The 26808-nt window shown below is 49.8% G+C and overlaps 1 protein-coding gene and 1 long non-coding RNA gene across 2 annotated transcripts in view; one reads left to right on the forward strand and one right to left on the reverse strand.

Annotated features, from left to right (window-relative positions):
• CDH4 (cadherin 4) overlaps positions 1–26808 on the forward strand; it is a 594249-nt gene that overhangs the window by 145319 nt on the left and 422122 nt on the right. The window lies entirely within an intron of this gene.
• Positions 5905–7188, reverse strand: LOC124248232 (uncharacterized). Its single transcript, XR_006890953.1, has 2 exons — positions 6711–7188; positions 5905–6206 (listed from the first exon to the last, which is right to left on the reverse strand). It is a non-coding gene; the product is annotated as an uncharacterized LOC124248232 (long non-coding RNA).

The following is a 26808-nucleotide window of genomic DNA, read 5'->3' on the forward strand; positions in this document are numbered from 1 at the left end:
TGGATGGATGGATGGGTGAGTGGTGTGGGTAGGTGGGTGAGTGAGTGCATGGATGCATGGATGGATGGATGGGATTTTCAAGAAGCATTCCCTCTGAAGCCTCGCTCTGAGCCTGTCTGGCATCTGGGTCTGCAGGTAAGTGGTTCCTGAGAGAAGCCCCAGAGGTGCAGGCATCCTTGACTGCCCAGAGGATGGCTTGGAGCTGTGCTTCTACCTAGAGGCGCCCATTAAAACAGATTCCTGGTCCCACCCCAAGATTCTGGTTCAGCAGGTCCCAGAGGGGTCTTGGGACCCTGAATTTCTAACAAGCTCCCAGGAGATGCTGCTCTGCCTGGCCGTGGACCACACTGGGGAGGCGCAGGCAGAGTGTGCTTTCCAGTGCCTTTGGTGCTGTGTCTCCTGCAATGACACTTAATAATGTTTCCCTAAACCCTCTGTTAATTGGACCAAACAGAGATAATGAGAGAATGATTTCTAGGGCATGTCTTAAGGGCTCTGCAGAGTGGGCGTGTGCATGCAGAGACGGGGGGGGGGGGGGGGGATACGGTTTTTTAGCAGCCTCCCCAAATCTGAGTCTGCACTCAGCTTTGAAGCCCGCTCATCAGTGTGCCAGGCGGCCTTCTGCCTCGAGGCCATTTATAGTGCCGAAGCTTGTGAAGCTAAAACAGTTTGATGTGTAATTGCGGGAGGAAATGGGAAACCTGCTGAGCATGGCAGGATATAGTGCCTTATCACCCTTTATGTGCAGCGGCTGCTTGCCGGAATTGCCAGCAGATCCGCACCATCGACAGAACGGTGACATTTTTCATGCGCCGCCGTGTTCTGAATCAACACTGCAGTGGCGCGATTAGAGGAGGGAAAGGAGGAAACAATCACAGCAACGCTGGTGACAGATCAGTCGCGAGTCCTGCCTCCCTTCTTATTGCCTGCTGTCTGGTGTGATATGCAAAGCAGCTCCTCCAGACGCATCACACCTTCACATCACCTGAAAATTGAATTTTATTTGGTGGCCTGCATATAATTTATAGCGCTCCTCCAATACACTTCAGTTCTCATTTAGCTAAAAGTGTATTCTTTATTCTCTACCGGCCAAGAGACAGAGAAAAAAGCTTGAGTCTTGCTTTGTGCTTACAACCCCAGGCCCCAGGGTCCCCGTGGAACTGGGTTTTAAGCTGCCTTGGATGCTCATTGGCAAGAGTCACCCACACTCCAAAATGCCGAGAGATGCTCCTTGTAAAGAGGTGCTGCCATCAGCGTTCATTGAGGGGTGTCCCTGAGCTGTGTTTTTCTGCCAGGCTGTCCCATGCCACGTCCTATACTGAAACGGTACTGGACACAAGGCAGGCTGGCCACTCCAGGGCAGCACAGCAGTGCAGGATGGGCTGGATTCTGACTTGAAGGGTTCACTGAAATAGTTTTCTTTTAAGCAAATAAACAAAGCTCCCCTCCCCCCACTATTTCAAATCATAAAATACTAAATGGGGAAGACCTATTTGACAAATCTTGGCTTCTGAAGCTCCAAGGCAGGAGAAAATCTTGCTTGGTCAAAATTACTCTATTTTTTTTTAAATCAAGTTAATCAAGGTAAAATTTACGTACAATAAACTGAAGGTGTACATTTCTGTGGGTTTTGACAGATGAGTACACTCAGGAAGCCACCGCCATAACCAGGATGCAGAGCTCTCCAACTCCCCAGACCTCTGCCTCTTTGCAGTCACCCATCCGCCGGAGCCACTAGGCAGCTTGCTGTCGCTTCAGATCAGTGGGCACTTTCTACAGTTTTAGAGAAATGGGATCAGAGGGTAGACACTCTTTTGCGCATGGCCTCTTCCCCCAGTTTAATGATTCTGAGCTCCGTCCCGTGGTCGCGTGTGTCTGTTGTGCCTCTCTGTGCTGAGTCGTGTTCCACGGTGTGGAGAGAGCATTGTGCTGAGTTCTCCTGCTGATGGACCTTCTGGGTTGTTTGTAGGTTTTTGCTGCTGTGAATAAAGCTGCCATAAACGTTTGGACACAGGTCCTTTATGCCTCACCTCTCTGGGGTGAGCTCCAGGAGAGGAATGCCATCTGTTAAGAGTATTTTTAACTTTATAAGAAATTGCCTGATACTTTTCCTAAGTGGTTGAACCATCTTCTGTTCCCACCAGCAGCATGAGAATTCCACATCCTCTCTGCAGGTGGTGTGGTCTGTCCTTTAAATTATGGCCATTCTGGGATGTGTGAAGTGGGGTCTCAGGTGGTTTAATTTTTATTTCCCTGGAGACTAAAGATGTTAGGCACCTTTTCATGTTCTCATTTCTCATTTATGTGTCTTCTTTTGTAAAATGTTCCTTTAAATCTTTTCTCCATTCTTAGAGTGCGTCGTTTATCTTACTGTCATTGAGTTGTAAGTGATCTTTATATATCCTGGATGGAATTTTTTGTCTATCTATATATGTATTGAAAATATTCTTTGCCATTCAGTGGCTGGTCTAGTTTTCTTGGGAGAGTCTTTCAAGAAGCAAAAGTTCTAATTTTGATAAAATCCAATTTGTCAATTTTTCCTTTTATGGTTCATGCTTTTTATGTTCTAAGAAATGTTTTCCTACCCCAAAGTTGCTACATTTTTTCTCCTATGTTTTCTTCTACAGGTTTTAGAGTTTTAGCTTTTACGTTCAGACCTATGATCTGTTTTGAGTTAAACATCATGTCTGGAGCGAGTTAAGGGTCCGTGTATCTTCTCCATGGCAATGGCCAATTGTTGAGGTACCATTTGTTGAAAAGACGTTCCTTGTCCTATTAAATTATCTTGGCAGTTTTGTCAAATATCAGCTGGCCTTCTGTGTGTGGCTCCGCCTCTCGACGTTGCATTGTGTGCATCGTCCTAGATGCCGTCCTTCTGCCAATGCCACCCCTGCTTACTGTTCTTATGGTGAATCTTGAAGTCTGCTAGTGTAAGGCGTCTGACTTGACTCCTTTCAAAATTGCTTTGGCTCTTCCTAGGAGTGACCAGCATCCCTGCAGGGCCACTGTCTTCTTAGCCAGCATCTTCAACTCTAATGCATGGGAACAGTTGTTTACTGTTGAGAGGATGAAATACAGTATGGCATCTACCAGGTGAACTGCGAATGCTTGTGGATTTAAATCTGCATCTAGTTTGCGCAGACCCGCCTAACCACCTAAGTTGGTCTTTCTTGAAGTGGCTTGGCTTTCTTGTGTCCCAGCCATCAGTCACCTGGCCCCTGGGAGGTGTGATATCTCCTGGAGAGTTAGGCTGTACCCTCTAGACCATGCCACTCTCCAGTGACGTCTGTCCCGGGGCTGATGCTACATAACTAGTCTCTGGTTACTTCCACCTCCAATGTCAGAGGTCAAATCAGCCAGTAGCTCATGGAATTCACCCACCAGTGACGTCTGACCCCTGGGTCACTGCCCAGTATGCGTTGGCGCACAGCTCATACTGCCACAGTGCCAGCATTTTTCTGAATGATCCTGTTAAATTTGGGTGATCTAATTTAGCCCAGCTCTGTGACAGCACTATGTAAGCCCGTCCCCTCTCTCTCCGCTATTTGAGAGAATAATAAATCCATAGGAGAATTCATTTGTAACCCTGAGCCCCCAGTTAAAGACGTTTCAGGAAAAACGTGGGTGATTTGCAGAGCATTTCCGCACGCTGAGGAGCTAGAGCGCACGTGTGCGGCGCACAGTGAGCCAGATCAGGTCACGTTGGAGCAGGCACCCCACCCCCACCCCGCCCCCACCCCCACCCCCACCCCGCCCCACAACCCGGCTCTGGCTCTCCGTCGGGGAGAAGCAAACTTTGCGGAGCGCTAAGGATGAAACGCCACAGTGGGGATCGCTTCTGTGGCCGTGGTCCTGGGAGCGAGGACCGCTTCTCACTCATTGGAGTGCGCTGGGGGACTTCATGAGCACTTACGTGCCTCGCTCCCCGGATGCTTAATTTCCAAGCCCAGCCCCACCTCCTCCGCTGTCACCTGGAGGCCACCAGAAAGCGCGACGTTCTGGGTGGCGGGGCGGATGGGCAGCGCCAGGCCCACGGTGGCTTTGGACAAACTGCGATGTCAGTGGCTCCGTCCTCAGCTGCCTGGCCCGTTGCGTCCTCGGTTTCTCTTCCTGCTCCCTCCACGCCTTTCTTTCTAAGCTTGTCTCAGTGACTCAGTTAATTCATCCGTCTCCTTTATTCGGACCCGGCCATGAAGTAAAGCAGATGATACAACTAGTTCCCTTTCTTTTCCTCCTCTTGGTGCATGGGTGCCACGCAGCCCTCACCACAGCCCCCGCCCCACACGTGAAAGTGTAATTAATTGGCTCTCTGCTCAAGCCAGATTGTGTAGGTAAACATGGTTTTTCTTCTGAAACCCTAACGCTACGGGAGTCTCAACGATCAGGTTTGTTAGTAACTACGACCTACTGCGTCTGCAGCATCTCTGCGTCTCCAGAATCCCGGGTTTGGGTCCCATTTTGTGCCCATTACAGAACTGAGGCTCTGAGGGGTGGCTCCACCTGCCCCCGACAGGCAGGCAGAGGCCGAGGAAGGAGGATTCGAACCTGCATCTGCGAGACCACAGGCCTGTCCCCTGCCCCGAGCACAGCCCCAGGGACTTCATTTCCGAGGCTCTAACCGGGGGCTGAGATCCCTGGGAAGGGCTCTGCTGGGCCTCTGGCTCTCCAAGGATGTCTAGCCCAGCCTCATGCCGTACCCCCATCTGGGTGCAGAGAGGGGCGAAGGGTGGAGGACGGACAGGAAGTGACGTTTCAAGACAGGGAGCAGAAAGGGGACAGGGAGACAGGGACCAGGGAGAAGAGGTAGGAGAAATGCCAGGAATTGCTTGCAGCCGACACAGGGCCAGCTCTGCCTGTACGGCGACTCTCTGAGTCCTCTCACCTCCATCAGGCCTGGGCTGCTCTTACCTCCAATTGTCAGGTGAGGCCCGACACCCTGACAGGTGATGTTCTGTGGTTCAGCTCACAGGACGCACAGGCATCTGGTCCGCAGTGGCCTCCCCTGGCCTCGCTCTCTGCCTGGCCCCGAAAGGCTCATCCTCATTATCCTGGTGACTGATGGCTTCCTTGCCCCTGGCAGGGCCTGTTTGCTGAGCCCATTCATTTAAATGAATTTGCCAATTTCCTTCTAGAGGCTTCCACCCAAGGACGAATTCACAACCCTCAACAGCCACTACATTTGAGAGATCACGGGGATTGTGGGACCATAGGAGGAACCCCACCCTACGCTTTCTGATTAGTCACAAGGACTGGCTGCAGAAGTTACAGGTTTTAATAGTGGATGTGAGGACACCAGGGGCACTCATTTGGGTGCTGGGGAGAGTCTTTCTGGGCCCATGGTGCTGGCAAAGGGGCTCCCAGTTCACACCTCCTCTGTGATCTCTGAGGCCAGCCTGGTGGGGCTTCCCCTTGGTTGCTCCACACTGACCACACTCCTCTTCTCTCAGTCCCACCACAGGGACTTTGCACATGCTGTTCCTTCTTCCTGGAGCACCCTTTCTCGGCCTGCTTGGCCCTTCAGATCCTCGAGGAAGCCGCCCTGACCTCTCCAGCTGGGTCAGGCCCTCCTAGTCTCAGCTCTGACTCGCCTCTTTGACTCACCTTCTTCCTCTCTTAAACGTTGTCACAATCACCACTACATTCAACAGGTCAGTGTGGATTCCGTTTAACTAAACTGGTCCAACACCAACCAGGTGTTCTGCAATTCAACTCTGACGCCATCCACCCAGAGTTAGCTCAGACCCACAGGTTAAGGGTGAATTCCTCCAAAAGACTGCCCCCTTCAGACATCAGCCACAGGTCAGAGGAGTCCCCAGGCCACCTGCACTTCTGGCCAATGGGTTACTGACGACAGCATTCCCAAGACTCCTCAGATTCAGTAGAAAGACTCTGAGGACTCAGAAAGTCAGTACTTCTGATCACAGCTTTATTATGAAGGAAACACGCGTGATGAGGTCTGGAAGGCAGGGGGGAGCTTCCATCCCTCTGCTGGTGGAGCCAGGGCATCCCCTCCCTGTACATCAATGTGTTCAACCAGGAAGCTCCACTGACCTTCTGGGTCCCGAGTTTTTAGTGGGGTTTCATCATTAAGCATGTTTGATTGCATCATTGGCCCTGTGACTGCCGCCCCGCCCCAGAGGCCAGGCGGGCTCCAAGTCCCCAACTCTCCAGGCATGTGGTCCGTCTTTCTGGTGAGCAGAACTCGCCTGAAAACCAGGGACCCACAGTGAGTCACGTCATTAACATAACAAAGACATTCCCATCACTCAGGAAATCCCAAGGGTTTTTAGAAGCTCCATGCCAGGGACCAGGGACAAAGACCCAATTCTTATTATACAGCAGTGTGGTTGTTCCATCCTTGTCTGCCTTCCCTGCCCTCGGCTCAGAAAGGGCAGGGCCTTGCCTGTTTCTGCTCTCTGCTGTGTCTGAGCACCCAGCACAGTACCACAGGGGTGCTCCCAAAATATTGACATTCAACGGAGGAACTCAGTCTGAGCGATGGTAGCAGGGCTAGCAGCAGACTTGTGAGGAGACAGGAGAAAACCCGCTCACCAAAGTGCTTCTGCATCTTTGAAGACCAGAGTTCGAGGCCAAACCCCCAAGCCCCTCCCAGCCCCCCGTTCATCTCTTGGTCTTTTTAACTACTTTTCATCCAGAGAAATGGCTCCTCAAGCCGGCCCTGGGCCCAGGGGAGGAATCTGTCTGTTTACCTTGATGTAAATTTTTCTTCGTGTTTGGTGTGTGTTATTTTCCTCTGGCAAGATCCCTGTTTTCTTTGGAACGGTGCTTAAAATGATAGCATTTAGCCGATGAAATAGCAGCCCTTCTGCCATCTCTCCGTGACACAGCAAAAACGCTGTGAAGAGCGAAAATGCCTGTTCCTTATTGGCACTCAGATCGCGGTGCTGGGCGCTGATTGCTAAGTAAGGTTTCTGGGCTCCACTCTTTCATCCGAAGAGCCGTTGTAATGAGAGTTTCAGCAGCCTGGACCACGCTGCGGGCGGAGAATGCTGGCTGGGCTGAGTTTCCAAAGTCGCTCTTCAGCGTGTTTGGGTAACAAGGAAATGAGAGGGTTTTCTTTGCTCCCGGGTGTCCCTGCCTGGTGTGCAGTGTGCAGTCCAGGGCCACATGCTCCACTGAAGGGGAATTAAGTTGCTGGCGAGCCTGTAACGACAGCTGTAATGTAGATGGTCCCACCGTGTCGTCACATCCTACGGACGAGACTGATGGGAACATGCCGCTGGGTCTGCGCACGTACCCTTAGAAAGCAGAAGTCACATGGACAATTCCACAGGGACTGGTCATTCTTAGTTAGTCCAGAAGTCAGCAGACTTCTTCTACTAAGGGCCAGACAGGATGTGTTTCAGCTCTGTGGTCCATTCTTCCGTCACACTGCTCATCTCTGCCATCGCTGCGGGGAAGCGGCCGCAAAGGGATGGCCCGGATTGCGGTGCCTTTTCTTTTCGCAGACGGTGCGGGCCAGATGGGGCCTGTGGGCAGTGGTCTGCCAACACCTCAGCTGGTCTCTTCTACATTCTGATTCCAGGTCCAAAACTAGGCGAAATGTGCCCGCATTTCTCTAATTTATGAGTCAAATTTTACCAATTACTCCTTGAACGAAAGGTTCAGCACTTGAGAAGTTTTACTGTTTTTTAAAAAATTTATACTATGATAAAAATAAACATACCGGCCAGTAGGAAAATGCAGCTTCCATGAAGAATTCACATAAGAAAATACGAAAATCCATACCCCGTGTGATTTGAGTGTGTTTCTTTTGAGGAAGCCAGGAGACCTTTCTGTAAGTTTCTGTTTTATTGTGTGTGTTTTGTTCTCCTTGAGAGGACCTCATAAATCAATTGGACACATTTTGCTATAAAAGAAATATTTTACGTGTGAAGTCCTTTCTTCCAGATTTTCTCTTTAACAGGAGTTTGTAAAAGTGGAAAGTGATACATGGATGGAATTGGTTGGCCAGAGTCCTTAACTGTGGGCATCGTCTATCTCTGCTTATGCAGAATTTATTTGAGTGTCAGAACTTAGTCAAGTGGATAAGGTGGGGAGAGCCGCCCTGAACACGTTATGTATGAAAAGGAAGGCTCTGTGCTTCAGAAAGCTTTTGGCGAAACTTTGAAACCCTGAATTGATAGAATTCTGAAGTCAGCTACCCACAGAAAGCACTCCGAGAGTGTCCTGAAATATGTTCTTGGCAAAAATAAATCCTGACATCTTATTAAAACAATAATATCCCCAGAAACATGAGAAAAGAAGCCCAATTCATTTTCAGTGCCCAAACAAAAAGTAAAAAGACTTAACTCACTTAAAAACATCAAGAAAACAAAATTCCGTTATTATTTACACAATGAAAACACACTGGGTGAAGTGTTTCAACGCTTCTTTTATTTTTCCTCTCAGCACGGCATATGTCTTCTGTGTTGACTGTTCTGACTGAATATATTTTTAACTTTTAAAAGACTTGTCTCTTAACTGAAAAATAGTTTGACTTTTTGTCAAAATGGTCAAAACAATCTCAGTGCTTGAAGTGGTGTTATTTGAAGACGCCGGCCTGTCTTTTAAAAAGGAGGGTGGAGAAGAGTGTTGGATTCCGTTGTTTATTACTGGATAACAAACCTCCCCCAGCTCAGAGGCGTAAGACAAAATCTATCACTCTCTCCTTGGCTCTGGGGAGCCATCACTGGGCTCAGCTGGACGGCTCATCTCGGGGTTTCCCAGGCACTTGCCATCTGATGATGGTTGAGGCTGGAGTCATCCCAAGCCATGATGGCGTCCAAGATGGCGCATGTACACGGCCGGTGGTGGATGCTGGCCGTCAGTTGGGAGATTGGCTGAGACTGTAGACTGGACGTAGTTCAGGCTTCTCACAGCCTGGGGACTAGGTTCTGAGGGGTGTGCCACAAAAGAGAGTATTGCAAGAGTCCCAGGTGGAGGCTGGCTCCTGTGTCTCTGCCGAGGACCTATAGGAGCATCTCTCCCGCTGCGTTCTTCCGTCAGAGTGGTCACTGACCCGCCCAGATTCAGCGGGAGGGGATTAGCATCGCTCATGGGTAGAAGAGCAGCCTGCAAGGATGGAGAAGGAAAGATCCATGACGCCATTATTGGAGACCACCTGCGACAGCCCCAGGGGCAGGTCCTCCGACCCCAGCTCTCTCTCACTGTCCCTGTTATTATAAGGCTATCTGGAAGAGAAAGGCATTCTTGTGCAGACTGCACCTACATTGCGTTCCGTCTCCAACATGCCCTTGCTGGCAGCTGCGGTCGTTGCTGCCTCATACCCCTTGACTTCTTAGGTCAGTCTTAGCTGATTGTCCAGTGTTGAAAATGGCCCGTAATAAGCCCCAAATGCAATGTAAATTGATTGGAAAGCGACAACGCAAATAACGCAGAAATAATGCAGAAATACAGGATTTCATGAAGATGACGAGAGGGTTGTTGGAGAGCTGCAGGAGTTACGCACACAATTATTGATAAGTGGAGAGAGGTGAGTTCAGCCAGATGACCATCAAAGACGCAAAGGTCCATTTTTTGCCAATGATATATGTTCATCAAAAGAGAATTATTGAAACATTAAATAACTGAAATTTTATTAAATATAAAATAAATCTATTTCCAATAAATTTTAGTTTTGTTTTTTGATGTAAAGTGGTAATCAGATATTTGATTTGACCGTTTACTGTAAGCGTTTCAGTGATTCACTTTAAATGTCTCTCCAAGAGTTCGCACTGTCTCCTGAGATTTAAATCCAGGCGACTAGGGTGGGGATTCCAGCTTTCCACTCACGGGATGTCAAGCTCTTCAGAGCACGTGCTGTGGCTGGTACCTCCAGCAGTTGTCCTGGGGTCCCCAGCTGCTGTGGTGCTTTGCTGACACAGGGGGTGGGACGAGAGGGTCTGGAATCTGTGACAGGTGACTGAGTGCTGCTCCTCGCCAGGACACGGTTACCGGGAAGGGCCCAGGCGGGCAGATCTGTGGGCAGACTGCCTGCAGAAAAAGGTGTCAGAGCAGTCAGCACAGTGACTGGGAGCTGAGACAGACGCTTCTGGTGAGTTCAGATAGAACTTCAAAGACATTTCCTTTCTCTAGCTTCGGCCTTGGGTGAAAAGATATGGTTCTTCATATATTTCGGAGCAGGGAGTGCCTTCTTTGGGTCTGCAGGCCCGGCTCTGGGGCGAGCCTCCACAGGGCTCTCCACATCCTCAGACTTGAAATGCAGCGTTGACGCATCAGCCCCACTGTTGCCCTGCCCGTCACAGGAGCCACCATGTCCACTCCCTTGGAAAAGTAAAAAGAGACAGGACTAAGTTTTAGAATCGGGGATTTTAGAAGGAAAGGAAGACAGAGGGAGCATCCACAGCAGCCTCTGGATTTCAGAGTGGGAGCGGGGCAGCGTGGCTGGTCTGGGACCACACAGCCAGCTGGGCAGAAGTGGGCAAGGCTCCCGGGCTCTCATGCCTGGTTGATGGCACCAGTCATTCTACACAAATTGGGAGAAGAGCATCCGTCTTCGCACTGCTGTTTACCCCTGTTGGGTCCATTCAGGAGAGGGAGTCACGTGGAATGGTTCCTTTTGCAAGGTGTGTTAATTCAGGTTCCCTTGCATCCTTCTTCATTAATAAAATACGGCTTCAGAAAAGCTCAAGCCCTGTTCAGATACCACATTTGCGTGTCTGTGTGTCCTTCCGAATGACAATAATGAGCATGAATCTGACCCCCGTATCAGGACCACCCAGAAGCAAACGCAGCCCAGCTTCCGGAAACAGTTATTACTGCTCCCACTGCCGCTAGTTAGCAGGATGGATTTTTATCAGTCTTTGCTAAATTGAGCAAGTAAACGAGGATTTATTCAAGATGTGCTAAAAGGACTGTTAATGGCCTTTTCTCAAAAACCACGCAGGGAAGCTGGTCTGCGCTGGTGTTGAAAGCTGGTGTGGGCACAGCCGAAGATCTTGCTCACGCTGACTTTGACCCTCCCTGACGCAGAGGCCCGCCCAGCTCTTTACCTTCAGAACATATTTTTAAACAAACATCATCATTGTCAGATCGATGAAACATCTCTGATTTCTTCATGCTTATCATCCTGCTGTGAAAATATTTATGGTAAAAAATAAAATAGCGGATCGTGAGAACTCCAGTGAAATTACTGCAGAACTAACTACCATCGTGAGTCAACGTGGCATTTCCGACGCGCTTACTTGGACTTCTCAGGGCTTCGCTTTGGGGTCAGACATTAGACTCCATCTGTGCTGCCTGCGATCATGAGCAGAAGTGCGCATTCCAGGGAATAAGACACAAAATACTGGACGTGAACCGCATTCATGGGAGCCTCAGGCACTGCCAGTGACTTTGGGACAGAAGTAAGGGTGTTAGGCTGGCTCCAGGGAGGTCCAGATGCAGCTCCTTGGATAAAATAAGTAGCAAAGGAGATTTTTAACGCTCTTTTTTTCTGGTTAAAAAAATACACCTTTATGAGAATACACTTCTTGAGTTGAGGCCTGCTCCCCAGAATCACAGAACTTTTTAGGGCAGAGTTTCTCAGCCTCAGCACTGTTGACACTGGGGCTGAACCATTCTCTGTGGTGGGGCTGTCCCGTGCACTGTAGGATGTCCAACAGCATTTCTGACCCCCACCCGCTAGATGCAAGGAGCACCCTGCCTTCCCCCAGTTGTGACAGTCAACAGTGTCTCCTGGAGACTAAACAGCCCTGATTGAGAACCACTGTCTTAGTGAGATGTCTCTTGTAAAACTACACTTTAAGTTGTGACTCATGCTTGCGATGCCCAAGCCCCACCTATGTGCAAAGCACCTCCGTTTACCTGGAAGGCTTGGTGCATTTAAATATCACTGCCTGCAACGAGCAGTTGCCACAAGAGTTGTTTATGCTCCCTAATTGGTACGGTAAATATTCCAGAGTCTTCCTTGTTATGCCGGAGTCATTTGGAAATCAGCTTTGAAATGTGGCTGCTATTTTTGGGATCATCACACATCATCTGCTGTTTGGTGTCAAACCCAGAGCCGCCGTTATTTAACACTGATTAATAAATGGCAGGTTGTCAGTACCGGTTGTAGAGACACTTCAAGGCGCCATTGTTCTTTTAAATTAAAACATTTAAACATTTAAATCCAGGGCTGGTTCTGGTGGCTCATTTTAATTATCCCTTTTGTCTTAGCATACCTTTCTTCTTCTGATCACACAGCTGTCAAGCCAGCAGTACCTGGAGTTGAGCGCATGACAGCCGCTCCCTATTAACTGCCATTATTTTTACAAGGAAAGCTGGAAGCCGCTGGAGCAGATATTAATTTTGAGAAGACTGCTGGCTAAGTTATTAAAGTGAACGGATCTGAAGGCTACAACTCATTTCATTTGTGTTGCAGGCCGGGCTTGCAGGACTGGGCCGTGTGTGTGCGTGTCCGTGCATGTTTGTGTGTGTGTGTGTGTGCATGCATGTGTGTGTGTTGGGGACGCCCTTGTCATTCCCCTATTGGCCTAGGAATGCTTCTCCTTGTTCTTTCCTCTCTTCTCCTTCCCTGCTCCTAATTGCGACAATCAAACCCAACTCTGGCCATCTCTAGCAAACAGGATGTATGCAGAGGCCATCGGGGAGCTCCCACATCGATAGAGCTGGAGGACCCGGTTGGACCACAGGCAGGGATCAGCCTGGCCCATCTGGAGCCTCATGTTGTGCCTCCAACCCTCCCATGCGGGGACCAGCATTAGTGTTCAAGATTCCATCTCCAAGGAAGGGTCCAGTTAGCCAAGCCCACACTGAGCTCTGCCTGGTGGCCCCAGGGCTGGCCCCGTCAGAGTGGGTGGCAAGAGTACCCCATACCAAGACTGAACCTAATGAGGGGTCCCTAAAAGGCAGACAGGAGAAGAAGAGCCTAGAATGGATGAATCCCCTCCTCCTACAAGGCGAAGGGCCACGGAGATGTTTCTTTTAGCTACAATGATGCAGCTTTCGCACCACCTTCAAATCACCTGGTTCGTGTTATATTTAGCTGTGCTCTCGATTTAAAACGGGGGAGAAAGAAAGACACACTGCAGAACTAAACTACTGCAAAATGCAGGACGTTCCCTGAGCGCTAGGTTAGGGTCCCTGGGTCCACGCTGAAGTCAGTAATTCCTGGGTCCTTCACACTTTCCGGATGTGAGGTGGGGGTGGGGTGGCACCCCTGATAGAGGGAGTCTGGGCATCTGGGCATCTTTCTCCTCCAGAAGAACCCTCGCCCTGGGCACCTCATTCCCACTGGCAGCCGGCAATTGGTTACAACATAGCAGACAGACAGTAAGACGGAAACTAGAGGGAACCTAGTGGCTTATTCAGAAGTGCTGAGTCCTAGGTCCACTTTAACAAAGACCGTTGACACTTTAAATATATGCAATTATATTTGTCAATCATTCCCAATTATTCCTCAATAATATTTTTAATAAAATGTAACAAAAATAATAAAAGCAGTGAAATCTATGTCTAAATAAAAAATAAAATAAAAAAGAGACAATAAAATACAAATAAATTTAACAAAGTTTTGATACTGCATACTGGACTACAAAAAGAGGAAAAAAGAAAGTGTTAAAAAAGAAAGATAAACTCTCAGACTTTTTAAGGGAATGATACTGTTCATATTCCTCACTTCAGTATGATTACAGTGTAAAGGTTTTTTAAATTGGGACAGTAAGTTTCAGAGGCAAAACAATGAATCAGAAACAATGAATCAGATACTCAATTAAAGAGCATGGAAGCTTGCGATCTTGGGCACACTCCCGAGGTCAGGCGGTGCAGGGGCCACTTGGGAAGGGCCATGTACCGGGCTTACCTCGAAACCCAGACACTGGCAATCTAACCGGAAAGATGGAAGACACTTCCACACGTCGGCACCACTGGGCAAAGAGTTCATTTAAAATACATTTATCAGACCAATGGCCAACTGCTATTTTTCTACAAACTTATTTCCACAAATTTCCCTTGGTTTCAGTTATATACTTAAGAAGAAGCAGGAGAGCAGCTTTAATGTTACGTAAGTAAATATTTGATTAATTGTTTTTGTCTACAAAAGTTGCTTTTCTGATAAAAAAAAATTCACACTTTGATCATACCCATATTTTAAATTCAAACAATTTTAACCCAAATCTTAAACAAACATTTCCTTTCTGCTCGTCTCGCTTACACTGTTCCATGTCATCAGACATTCATAGCTGCATAAATATTCCACCATACGGGTTGCTGGTGTTTAACCACTCCACCTCGTGTTAAGAAGTTAGCCTTTTTCCATTTTTCATGATAGATAATGCTGCTGAAGTGAGCGTTCTTGTGCATATGTTTTCATGCACTTCTGGTCATTTCCTTGAAGTTGAGTCAGAGGGCTGAAGATTTAGAACATTTTAAGGCTTTTGTACACGCGTTGCCAAGCTGCCTTCCAGAAAGCCAGGCAGGTTTTTATATCCACTAACTTATAGGGATCCAGAGGGGCTGCCCCACCTGAACCCCGGGGAGGGGGGGGGTGGGGCGTTTACACATACACGTTAATAATATATCCGTTTCTGCCAACTTGGGGAAAACCTGTGGTTGCTTGCTTACATTTTTATGTGTCATTATTACTGAAGCTGAACTTTTCTTGCCACTAATGTATTGACCATTTGCTTTTTCTTTGCAAATTAGTTATCTTTTTGGATTTGTTTGCTTGTTTTTTTCCACTGAAATACTTCTCTCTCCCTTTTTGATTTGTGAGAATCCTTTTGTGCACCTTTCGCCCGTCCTACCCACTGCAGGCATTGCCCCTGTCTGTCTTTGCTCTTTCGGGTTTATTCACGGTATTCTCTGACTTAAAGAGGTTTGCTGTGTTTTGTCGTCACGTCTGTCTATCTTTTCCCCACGTGCACTTCCGTCCCTTCCCTTTGTGGTCCAGTGACTTCAGTGTGCCCTCCCTTTCTCCCAACCCGCTTTCTTCCCATTCTTCTTATTCTCTCCTTCTGTTTTCCTGCGAGTTTCCTCTTCCTGTGTTTTTCTTCTTCCCTTGTCTTGCTGACACGGAAGAGCAGACTCACTTTTTTGGTCTCGCTGGCCTCACCAGGTTCCTGTCATCAGCTCCATGTCCATCTCCCTTCCCTTCCCAGGGGCACTGATCTCCAAACACAAGCAAGGTAGAAATGGACCTAAAGGATCTTAAAAACGGCTTGGCCCCGGCCGTGCTGGCCTGTCCCAGTCCATGCTCGGGAGAAGCCAGGGCCGCACAGACGGTCACGCGCAGTCCCTCTGTGTCCCAGGAGGCGCGGGCGCACAGTGCCTTGTTTTACCTTCTGCGGACTGTAAAGCAGGTGCTTTTATAAATTTCCATGAGAGATTTTATTAAACAAACCTGCACTATTCCAGACCGGAGAAGTAGTATGTGAATGTTTTATGAGCAGAATGTCGAAATTAATGGAGAAAAGAATCCTGGGAAGGGGCTGGTTCAACGCGGTCGGCTGCTCACGCTGCTGGAACACGGTTCAGCGCACATCACGTCGCAGGTTCCTCTCATCTCCTCCATAATGGGTCTTTTATTTCCATTTGTGTTGGGGGTTTTGTAAAATAAACACATATTGTGTTCTGGTGGGAAGATAATGGGTGCTTGCAAAGGACAAAGACGGCTCCGATCCCGCCCGGCTGGCTGGGCTGGGAGCAGGAGCTGATGCGTTGTATTGTTGCGGCTCTGGTGGTAGGAAATGACTTAAATAGACCGAGCCTCCGAAACTGTAATTGGGTTAAACCTCGTTATGCTGAACTTCTCCTTGCGTGGATGTGCAGTTGTGTATAATGAATGTACGAATAGGCACCTGCACATCCGAGCTTTTGTTTCTGATACTCTGAAAAGGCTATTCTGTCTTTTTTTAGGCCAATCTTCGAGTTTAGTGATAGAGAAATAGCAATAATAATAATAACAACAGCACACACAAAAAAACAAATCGAAAGGCCCTGAGACATTTAAATTTTCGCTGGGACACAGCTGCGGCGACTTGATTATGTGGTCGGGCGGGCATGTTGGGGGTGGCCGGATCCTGAATGTGCAACGCTTTTCTCTACCATTTTTAAAGCCTGGGTCTCATTAACTCCTGGCACTTAACGCTCAACCTCCGGGGGAGTGACTGGGGACTGGGGTGCATCTGCCCGCCCCTGGGCCAGGGACGTCCTGGCTTATCTTTGCTGCCTTGAGGGCACGAGCACCAGCCCTGCCAGCGTGTTTAACCCCAGCCACGGCTGTCCTTGGAGGCCTGCAGCTCGGCGCATCCATCTCCACTGCGGAGAGGACCTGGCAGCAAGGGTCAGTGTAGACGGCGGGCCGAGACCAGGGAAAGGGGAAATTAAAGCCATTCATTTTCATGTTCTTGAATCCTCCTGTTTTCTCCCGTGCTCTGCAGAGGGCTGGTCTTTACTCTGCCTGCTCCCCAAGTCCCTCTGCTAATAAGCATCGTCCATCCGTGCACTTGGTCTCACACTCCACCTCATGCGATGTGGGGGGTGTCTTTTAGCTGAACGTATAGCCCATCGGGCTGAAATGATAATTTTGCACAGTCTCCTAATAGGGGGGAAAGAAGGGATTTCAACAACTTTTATTACATTCTAAAAATTATTTTAATATTAGTGTGTGTTAATGGTAGGAAACCATAATAAAAATGGATAAGAATTAAGAACGCAAAATCACCGCTGTTGATATTTTGATCTGCACATATCCTTTCTAGCCTTTTTTGTTAAACTTACAGAAGTGAAATTGTACCAAATAATTTTGATTTACCCTCACCTTACCATGTACTGTGGTTGTTTTCTATGTTCTGCGTAGTTTTCTTCACTGTTTTTAAGAATTGGGTCAGCTCCATAGTACTTCATGGTAGTTTGTATGGTGATTTCCATAACCAGCTCTGAGTAGGCTTTATTTTCATTTTCCTGCCATTAAAGGGAAAACACTTCCAGCAGGAGCTGTTTAGGTCTTGTTGTGGGGGAGTGGGCAGTTTGTAGCAGGGCTGGTCTTCACACCTATGACTTATCTGCACCCTTATTCAGACGGAGAAATCAGGATGTGCTCACTTCTACAGTGTTGACAATGATGCCATTATGATAAAAACTATCCTAGTGGATTCTTGAAAGTCTTCTTGAATGATCCTCTGTGGGCCACATGCGTGAATGTTAAACCCTAGTCTGTGAGTCAGGCCATCTCTTATGAGCCCCCTTCCTGGGTCATCCCCCAGGCCTGGGCCTTGGTGGGACCCCAAGCTGCAAGCTTCTGGGCCATTGGGGATGGAGGGAAATGGTGCTAACAGGGAAGGCTAAGCAAGACCCAGACAGGAGGCGCACCCCCCAACCACGCCTGGGCCACGCCCTCCCCCGCATCCCCTGCAGAGGAGCGAGGGCTGGGTCTTCTCCTAAACTGCCCTCGGTGCTCATTTAAGGCACTTTTCCCTGCAATGGGAGCAGGGATGCAACGTGGCTTACACCAACCCCTAACTTCTGGAAATGTGATTTCTATCCACGAAGCCTGGGGCTGATTCTTTACTTGACAGAAGATTTATTAGGAAGACTTCAGACACAAAAGGCTGCTTTTATATTGAAATATGCTTTCGATTTTGGAAATGCGGTTTGGAGTGTGTCTACCTCTATTACTGTTAATTTCTCAATTCTGTTATCATGGTCCCAGACCAAGCAGGGGTCTGAGTGGCTTTGATGGGAGGACGTTCGGATGCTCTTGTTCTGAACAGTGGCCGCTGGGCGGCAGGAGCACCTCCCTCCGTTCTAGACGACTCCCCAGGTGTAACTGCCTCCTCCCTGGCCCAAGGCTGGAGGCCCTGGAGCGGAGTTCTCTCCGGCATCACCCCAGTGTGCTGACAGCAGGGGCCGCCCAGCAGTTCTGGAGGAATCCTGGAGCTGTGGACTCAGCCCCTGAGGAGTGCTCACCGTTGCAGAACACCGCGGATTCCTACTGAGTCCAGCACAGCCCATTTAGGAGAAATTCCACAGAGGGTGACGAGCCCCACAGAGGGGCCCGGATGGGCAGAGGAGAGCGAGGTTGGCAGAGTTCTGCGTAAAGAGACTCTGGCACACCTTCTGAGACTCCTTCTAGCCCCCTCTGCCTTCCTCCTTCCCCCTCTCCCACTGCCTTTTCGTGTTCCTTCTGTACACTTGCGAGCATCCCTCCATGTAGAGAGAGTGCTGTGCTCAGCGCTGTGGAAGGGACAGTGCCAGCACCTGCCTGGGAGGCAGGCCAGTGCAGGGCGGGAGCTGTCTGTGGAGGGGGCGCCTCTTTGTCACGTCGGAGACACCCACCTTCTTTGCCCCAGACACACTGGCCTGTGAATCCCAGTGTGGCCACTTTGTAGGAGCCAAACGGCGTAATCTCTTTCCTGATCTGCAGAACAGGTGTAATAGTAACTTCTAGAACGCAGGTGAGCTAAAAGGTTTGCGAGAGGATGCATCTGTGACAAGGCTGCAGCGATGGGTTTCTCTCTCCAGCTTTCTGAGGGGGATCCTGCTTGCCCAGAGGGAGAAGCCAGGGCTTCGTGGCTTCAGCTGTGTGTTGAGAAGAGGGAAGATCGCCTGGAGCCCTGAGAGGCTGTGCGGGCTTCCACTACAGCTGGGGGCTCCCTGAGGAAGGATCTGGAAGGTGGGAGAGAGGAGGGCTCTATGGGGGTGGGGAGAGAGTGGGAGGGTGGTGTCCAGGCATCCCAGGCATGCTAGGGGGCTGGGCCCCTTCATCCCTCCCAGCTCTTTGCTGCCCCTTCGGCAGAGATTGTCATCGGGGTTCAAGGCCTCTGAGTCCAACCTCTGGCAGTCCGATGGGGCGCTCTGCTGAGAGTGGCCTGGCCTTGGCAGGAGGGCAGCAAGGCTGGGGAGCTGGGGTGAGGCAGGGGCGCAGGCAGCCCCCGGCCCAGAGACTGTGTGTCGTTGCTGCTGTTGGTAACATTTATTATAAAGCAGCACTGAGACAAACCTCGTTTCCCCCTCACAGACAGAGTTACAGACAGGCTCAGAGTTAAACCACTCGGTCAGGGTCCATGTAGCCAATGAGGTGAGAGGCTGGGATCTGGCTTCCCCTGTCTGGGGACAAGAGGCCGTGAAAAGAGTCTTGGGAGGTTGGCTCAGGGCCTGGGCGGCTGTGGAGGTGGCGATGCCTGGCCTGGACCTTTACGGACAGCTGTGCATCCTCTACTTACACCTGTCCCCCTGGACAGGTGAGGTGACAGGTGGGAGGTGAAGGACATGGGCTGGGGAGGTGGGTGACAGAGCAGGAGCCTGCTAGGCCTCGGCACAGGTCTGAGCCAGGCTGCCTGAGCCGCCCACCTTTAACAGCTAGGAGACTTGACATCAACGTCTGGTTCCCCCCACCAAGTGGAAGTTTAGGGCGTCTGGGCTCTCACATAGCAGACGCCCCTGCTGAGGAGTGGGTGCCCCTTGGAGAGGGCGTGAGCACCGCTTCCTGCTGGCCCCCACCCTGAGGCCCAGCATCCCCACCACTTGTCCTGCCTGTGTCGTTGGGGTTCTTATAGGCCCCAGCTCCGCGGCTGCTCATCCTGCCCACACCTGCCTGGCCTCTGCCCTCAGGCATAGGGGTTGAGGCCTGCAGGAGACGGGGAGGTTGTCAGGACCCGATCACCCCAAGCACGTGGCGAGGATAGCAAGTGAAGGGGAGCTGCCCCTCAGCCCCACAGGCCTGAGATGGGCTGAGGCAGAGGCACGGGGGCCGGCAGCCCTCTGAGCGATGTTGTTCTGCTCCCTCAGTGAAAATAGCGGGAACTAACCTGGAAAGAGTGCTTTCCCATCTGCTCAGTCCTATTCCCCGTGCTCGGGCGGCGCGGCAGCCGTATGAGGCCTCAGCATTCGCATCCCCCATCTGCAGACGGAGAATGAGGGGCAGAGAGAGGGGAGTCTGCTGGCCCAGATCCTGCAGCTAGCACGAGCCACAGGCACGGTCTGGCCCAGAGCCGCCCCTTCACCTGCCAAGCCAGGTCTGCCCCTGGCGCTCAGTGGTGACAGTGAGCACCCCCGCCCCAGCCCAGCCAGCAGGAGCCATCAACAGGACAGCTGCTGTTGAGTATGAAACCCTTCTGGCCACGTGCACCTTGACATTCGACTCACCCGTGGTAAACTGACCTCCCGTTCTAGTTTGTTTCCAGAGAACCGAGTCTGCCCAGCTCCCACTCGGAGGGAATTCAGACCCCTCCTCCTGCCTCTCCCTCGTTTATGGGCCCTTGGATTATTTAGGCAGAAACCATTTGAAAATTAACTAGCCAGATAATTGCCTAAAACTTAACTTCACTTTATAAAATGTAAACTTGATTGTCAGCCTGACATACCCTCACTCTGTGTCCTTCGGAAAATCGCTTGGGCCCTGAGAACCGGGCGTGTCGTACATGTCCTTTCATTTCTTTGTTTCTCTGTTGATCACGAGCGTCAGCCGGCACGCACTCCGGCCCCACTGTCGAGTTCTGTGGCTGCTGATCTGTTGTGCTCAGGTTGTAATCAAATAATAGCATTTCATCCTCCCAGTTTGGGCCCGAAAACAGGCAGGGGGATTTACATGTCGAGTTCCAGGCATCTTTGGAATTAATCTCATGTGTCAGAAAATTATTCGAGATGATGCCTGAGTCCGCTGGCCCGTAATGGGTCTCAGTCCCTCATTTAGAGTTTACCTTACACTGCCTGATGGAGAAGAAAAGCCAACCTTAAGTAGCTTTACGTGTGTCGTTTGATTTCTGAAAAGATTGCTAATCCTAGTGGGAATTTATGTAAAAGCATTCAGACCCTGCAGAATAGTCAAGGTTTCCATATTTATCAAGTGCGGCTCTTCTTGTGTGAATAACGCATTCTGGGGCAGGCTTGGTAAATTGCCTTAGCTAATGAATTTCAAAGGTAGAGATGGTTGTTGAAGCATCTTATCTGGTGGGCTTGCTGTTTGAGTTTTGTTATTAAATTTCTGTGATTGCTGAAGAGTTTTCCAACATTTTCTATCGAAGTAAGGCCAGGAAAGCACGAAATATGTTATTTGATTCTTTTTCTTCACAATTAATCTTCAGGATGCATTCTTTTCATACATGCAAAGGCCTCGTGGTGCATAAGCTCTTGAGGAGGTGAAACCTGGAGAAGGCAGCCGCTGGCAGATGAGGGAGACGTTGAATGGGGGATGACAAAGAGAGAAAAACGGGTGACATTCCTTCTCTTTCTTCCCACCCATCCATCCACACCACAGCGCTGAGTTCCGACTGGTCTACCTCCTGTAATAACACACTTCAGGAAGAGCACAGCTGCTATTTAAGATAATTTGCAACTTCTTAAAAGTTAGACTCGTGATGTCTCCTCCCCAGCTAACTGTGTAGAAAAAGGTTTTATTAAGAAGCAAATGAAGAAATGAAAATCAAACTTCCTGGGAAGTAATTACGCCAGTTTATAATAAGCCATAAGAAATCTGAAAGGAAGAAAAAAAGCTGAAGAAACAGTATATTGAGGATATTAAATTAAGTAATTTTAATGTCACCATTTGATATCTGGGAACAGGAACAATTTATAGTTCTTAGAACTGTCAAGTTGAAACCTTCAAGGTGCATCGGTGGCGTTGATGGGGATCATATATCCACGTGTGTATGAAGGAGGCACTCAGAGTTCACTGTGGAGATGCCGGTCTGGTGGGGAGAACACCCAGCAGTGGGGTCAGACTGTGGTGTCTGGGTTCAACAGGTCCCATCCTGGCTCACTGAGAGGCCGTGGGCAAGTGCTAGTCTTGCTCGGGGCCCTGTCTCTGATCTGAGGACGCTAATAGCACTGGCTTCCTAGCTCGTCGGGAGCAGAGGAGTGAGTGTGGAATAGAGTCTGTGTGGGACTGTGTCCCGGGAAGCACTCAACCCGTAGCAAACAGCGCCTGGGCGAAAAAGTGGTGCAGGCTGTAGCTTTGTTTTTGTTTACTTAAAACAAATCTTTAGCGTATCTTTCTTAATGGGATTATGAGCTGTAGCCTGAAACACCAAGAAGTCCATCAGAGTGGGCTGCTCCTTGTCCCCTGACACTCACCTGACATGTCACGTGTTTACAGCGTGGGGCTAATGATGCCGTGCGTGTGGTTTCCATCCACAGACAGGCCAGCTACCCTGCACAAAAGAATCCATCTCCCTGGCCGAAGACCCTCGCCTGCAGCCTGGCCCATGGCCCCGTGTCCAGGCTGAGCATGTGTTCAGGGCCCCAGCTTCCCATCTTCTTCGTCTGCCCCGTCAGGACCCTGCCCTCCCTGGGGATCAGACCGTTCAGAATCGTCCACCAAATGTAAATCAGTGATGATTTCCTGCCCGGGCACCTGCATTTTAAGCCCCTTCTTTAACTAAAGACTTCAGACTTCGGGAAACGTCTGGTTGTGAGAGAAAGCGAGCTCTCTGGAGCCCTGGCCACAGCACCTCCGCCCTCACCGAGGATGGTCCTAGGCCTGGAGTGGCTGTCTCTGCTCGGGCCTGCCTGGCCCTGATGCCCCAAGGAGGGGAGGCAGAGGGCGGTGGGTACCCCGGGGCCCACGTGCTGTGCTGAGCTCCGGAGGCAGCGGCTCTTTCAGCCCTGGTCCTGTTTAGGGACAGTTATTTTCCATAATTGGGAATGCACATCAGCGATGGGCTCAGAGTGCACATTATAGATTTTCCCGTCTTTTCCCCACAAAGACCCTTTCCACGAGAGAAGCTGGACCTACCTGCAGCCCCTCACCTTTCCTCCAGCGTCCCCACCCCTCCCTGCCCCGCCCCAGCCCCAGCCCCAGCCGGGCGGCCTGCAGGTCAGCCCTTCCTCACTGTCCTGTCTGGCCACCGGCGGACCGTCAGGCCCCAGGGTTCCATGACCTTCCCTAGTTCCTCGCGAGTTGCTCATGGCTGTGAGAGCACTCATTGTTCATTCAAACGTTTATGAGAGAGTGTCTAGTGAACGACAGCTGTGTGCCGGCCACTCTGGAGGAGAGCAGGAGGCCGGCCGTCCTCAGGGAGCAAGGATCTTTTTTGGTGAAAACGGTGTTACACTCTCATGTGATGAACGCTTAAAAGAACCAGGTGGCCGGCTGTGGGGTATGGAGGGCTGCCCTGCGGGGAGGGCCCCTCGTTCTCTCCGGGGTTGTGGGTCCTGAGTCAGCTGGCTGCGTCTGCACAGGATGCGGGTCTGTCTTCATCGCCCTCATCCCAGCGCGTCATGACACATTTGCCAGATTTTTTGCTTGTGTGATCTCTCTCACGTCTAGACTTTGACACCGTGAGGGCAGGCGTGTGTGGTACGTGCTCAAGGGCTTTTTGACAAATGCAGAGAGAGTGAGGGAGCGGGCTGTACCCGTGTGAGAGCCCTCGTCTGCTGCGCCCGTGCAGCTCCGCCTGCAAGGAAAAGCCTCTTGAGAGTAAATGTTTGCCACACCCCTTTTCCGTCCTGAAACGAAATTCACACGTGGTATAACCCACCCAGACGGACACCTTTAAAATTCTCTATTTTGGAATTATCATCGATTCACAGAAAGATGCAAAAAGCAGTGTCGAGAGAGGTCGCATCTGCCCTTCAGGCAATTTCCCCCAGTGGTGACACCCTGTTCATGGCACAGCATCAGAGCCAGTAAAATGGTGACGATACAGTGCACAGGCCTGACTCACAGATCACCAGTGTGACCTGCACGTGTGTGCGCGCGCACACATTTGTGTACGTAATTCCATGCAATTTTTTAAACTTTTGATAATTTGTTTACTATAAGTTGTTGCAACCAGTCTGCTCTTCATTGAGCTTATAATAATTTCCACATCACCCTCTAAGGAGGCTCTGGGCCCTCCTGCCATCAATCAGAAATACATACTAACATTCACTCCATAGGTATGCACTGAGTACCCTTTCTTCCAGGCTCTGTGCTGGCTACTGGGGATTAAAGGTGACCAAGGTGGGGGCAGTTCCTGTCCTCATGGAGTTTATGATCAAGGGCGGGGAGTTTATGATCAAGATTGGCAGAGGGAATGGGGGAACACTGTGATGGGAGCATGCCACCTGCACATAGGAGGGGCGCCTGGGCTGGACGTGGCAGGTGTTAGTGAAGACCCTGAGGCAGAGCAGGGGTTGGCTGGGAGCAGGTGGAGGGAGGGGCGTTTTAGGTGCCGGAACAGTGTGTGTGGTGGCCTGGAGGCCAAGATCAGTGGCAGGGTGGGGAACCTGAACAACGTCCCTAAGGTGAGTGGGGGCAGTGGCTCGGGAGCGTGCTGGGGTGGCAGGGTCCGCATCAGAAAGGCCTGTGAGCGGAGCAGGAAGCTTGGACTTTAATGAGAGAGCAGCTGGGAACCATGGAAGTGTTTGTTTTAACAGCTTTATTGAGAAATAATTCACATACCATAAAATTCACTCTTTAACGCAATTCAGTGGTTTTTAGTTTGCTCAGAGCTATGCCACCATCACCACTATCTAATTTTAGAACATTTTCATCACCCCAGAAAGTTCTATGTAATTTTATCTTATGTGTAGATTCGTTTAACCACCACAATCAAGATCCTGGATTGTTCCATCTTTATCGGCGAACACTTAAAAAAAAAAACAATCTATAGTGTCCCTGAAATATAAAGGAAGATGAGAAAGAAAGCATTTACAAAAGCACAGGGATTTTCAATATGTAAATGCTCCGACAGGACTTCTCTAGAAGCCCTGGCAGGGGGCCTGTGGCTTGTCCGTGGGACCTCTAGGAAGGCGACAACCACAAGCGCTGATGGACACAGGCACCACAAGTGCCTCCAGTCAGCGTGCCTGGCAGTAGAGAGAGTCTCTGAAATGGTGACGAATTCTTGGAAAGTTCTGAGCAACACAAAGGACAGCCTTCTTTCTGTTTGTATGGCAATTTCACTCCTGAAAAATCCATTGTGGATTAAAATCCTTCAAAAACCAGGTGATGTTTATATGTAAAACAAAATTAAGATTTGGGCTCAAATAATTCTGAACTTACAGGACGAGCCAGTGGACCATGTGAGGTGTACACACATGGAAGTTAGGCTTTTCAGGATGCCTTGGCATCCCTGGCCCTTGTCCATAAGATGTTAATGGTACCCAGACTTTGTGATAACCAAGATGTACCTCCCATATTTCCAAAACTGCCCCTTGGGGTAATGCCACGCCCATGAGAGCCCACTATGCTTGACTATGAGTTCCTCAAGGACCCTGTATCTTGTCCTTACATTCACATCTGCAACATGGGTCCTGGCAGGTGTGAAGTGGCCAAAAAACATGGATGGATGGATGGGTGGATGGATGGATGGATGGATTGGTCAATGGGTGTGAGGATGAATGGATGATTAGTGAGTAGAGGAATAGATAGATGACTGGGTGGATGGATGGATGGGTGGCCGGACAGATGGACAGATGATTGGATGGATGGAGATGGATGGACAGTTAGATGGATGGATGGGTGGATGTCTCTTAAATATCACTGTGCCTAAAACCCCTCAGGAGCCTGCTGCCCATCACAAATGGTGAGTTCACCATCTCTGGTGTTTAGGCAGAACTGACTTCCCCACTCCTAAGAACGTGCTGGTAACTTGGTGGGTGAACATGCTCATTTGGCTGTTGTGGAACAATAAGTTATGTAAGAATCTGAGGTTCTGCTGTAGGCAAGTGGTTCTCAACTGCTGATTTTGCCCCCAGGGATCATTGAGCAAATCCCGGGAACATTTTTGGTTGTCACGACTTGGGAGAGTGTGCTGCTGGCCTAGAGGGTAGAGACCAGGGACGCTGCTAAACATCCTGCATGCAGAGGACGGGCCCCAGAATGGTCCAGGAGGGTTGTTAAAAGTGCTCGGGTTGAAAAGCTCTGCTGAAGAGGATCAGCTATGTTATTTTTTATAGCCATTGTCATGTGAATTAATCGATCTTCAGAACACTAAAGACCGCCTTGAACAAAATGGATGCACAAAGAGCTCATGCACCTACAGAAGACAGGAGCCTGGGGGAGGCAGCTCCAGAGATGCGCTCTGTGAGCAAGTTTCTCCAGGCGTCTTTGGAGCAGAGTGTGCCCTGTATGTTGGATGTATCATTAGTGTGATTATATATACTTATGTGAAGACACAGTTGTTCTATAAAGGCAGCGACGCTTCTGAGAATAATAGGAAAACTTCTCCTGGGGTTGAGCGAGTTAACACACGAGAACGAGAAGCCTGGCTTCACAATGAGGCAATAAATGGGAACTCGCCGCACAAAGAAAAATCGGTGTTTTAATTTGTCAGAAAATTACTGACTGGCAAGAGGCGCTTTGTACCAGAGCTCTCCTTTCAGAGCGCGAATTTTCCTTAAAAGAGAGCGAACCTATGTTTACTGTCTCTGCCGAAACGGTCATTTGAGAACAATGAAGACCTACATGGCGTTCACAGACCAGCCGCTGTGTTGCAATAACCGCACAGGCCCTTCTGGAAACAATTAGTTGTCACCAACATCTGCCGCGTGGCTGCAGCCACCGGCTTCTCCGCATACCCTGGAGATGACAACATCTCCAATTAGTGTCTCTGCTCACTGGAGCTTCACTTCTCCCTGTGCCATCCCTGGAGTGAAGGGTGGCTTGTTTTATCCTCCTTCACGGAACTCTGTTAAAGGTAACACCAGGGGAAAGAGAGCCAGAGACATTGGCAGGATATAGAACCAGTCTGAGAAAGTTGAGCGGCCAAACGGCCAAAATTTGGTGGTGGCGGTGATGTGATGTTGAAAGTAGCAGTGATGGTGATGGTGGTGATAATGATGGTAGTGGTGTTGGTGGTGGTGATGGTGATGATGGTGGTGATGATGGAGATGGCAGTGATGATGGTGGTGGTGATG

Source organism: Equus quagga, chromosome 12 (assembly GCF_021613505.1).
Source record: "Equus quagga isolate Etosha38 chromosome 12, UCLA_HA_Equagga_1.0, whole genome shotgun sequence".
Taxonomy (NCBI): Eukaryota; Metazoa; Chordata; class Mammalia; order Perissodactyla; family Equidae; genus Equus; species Equus quagga.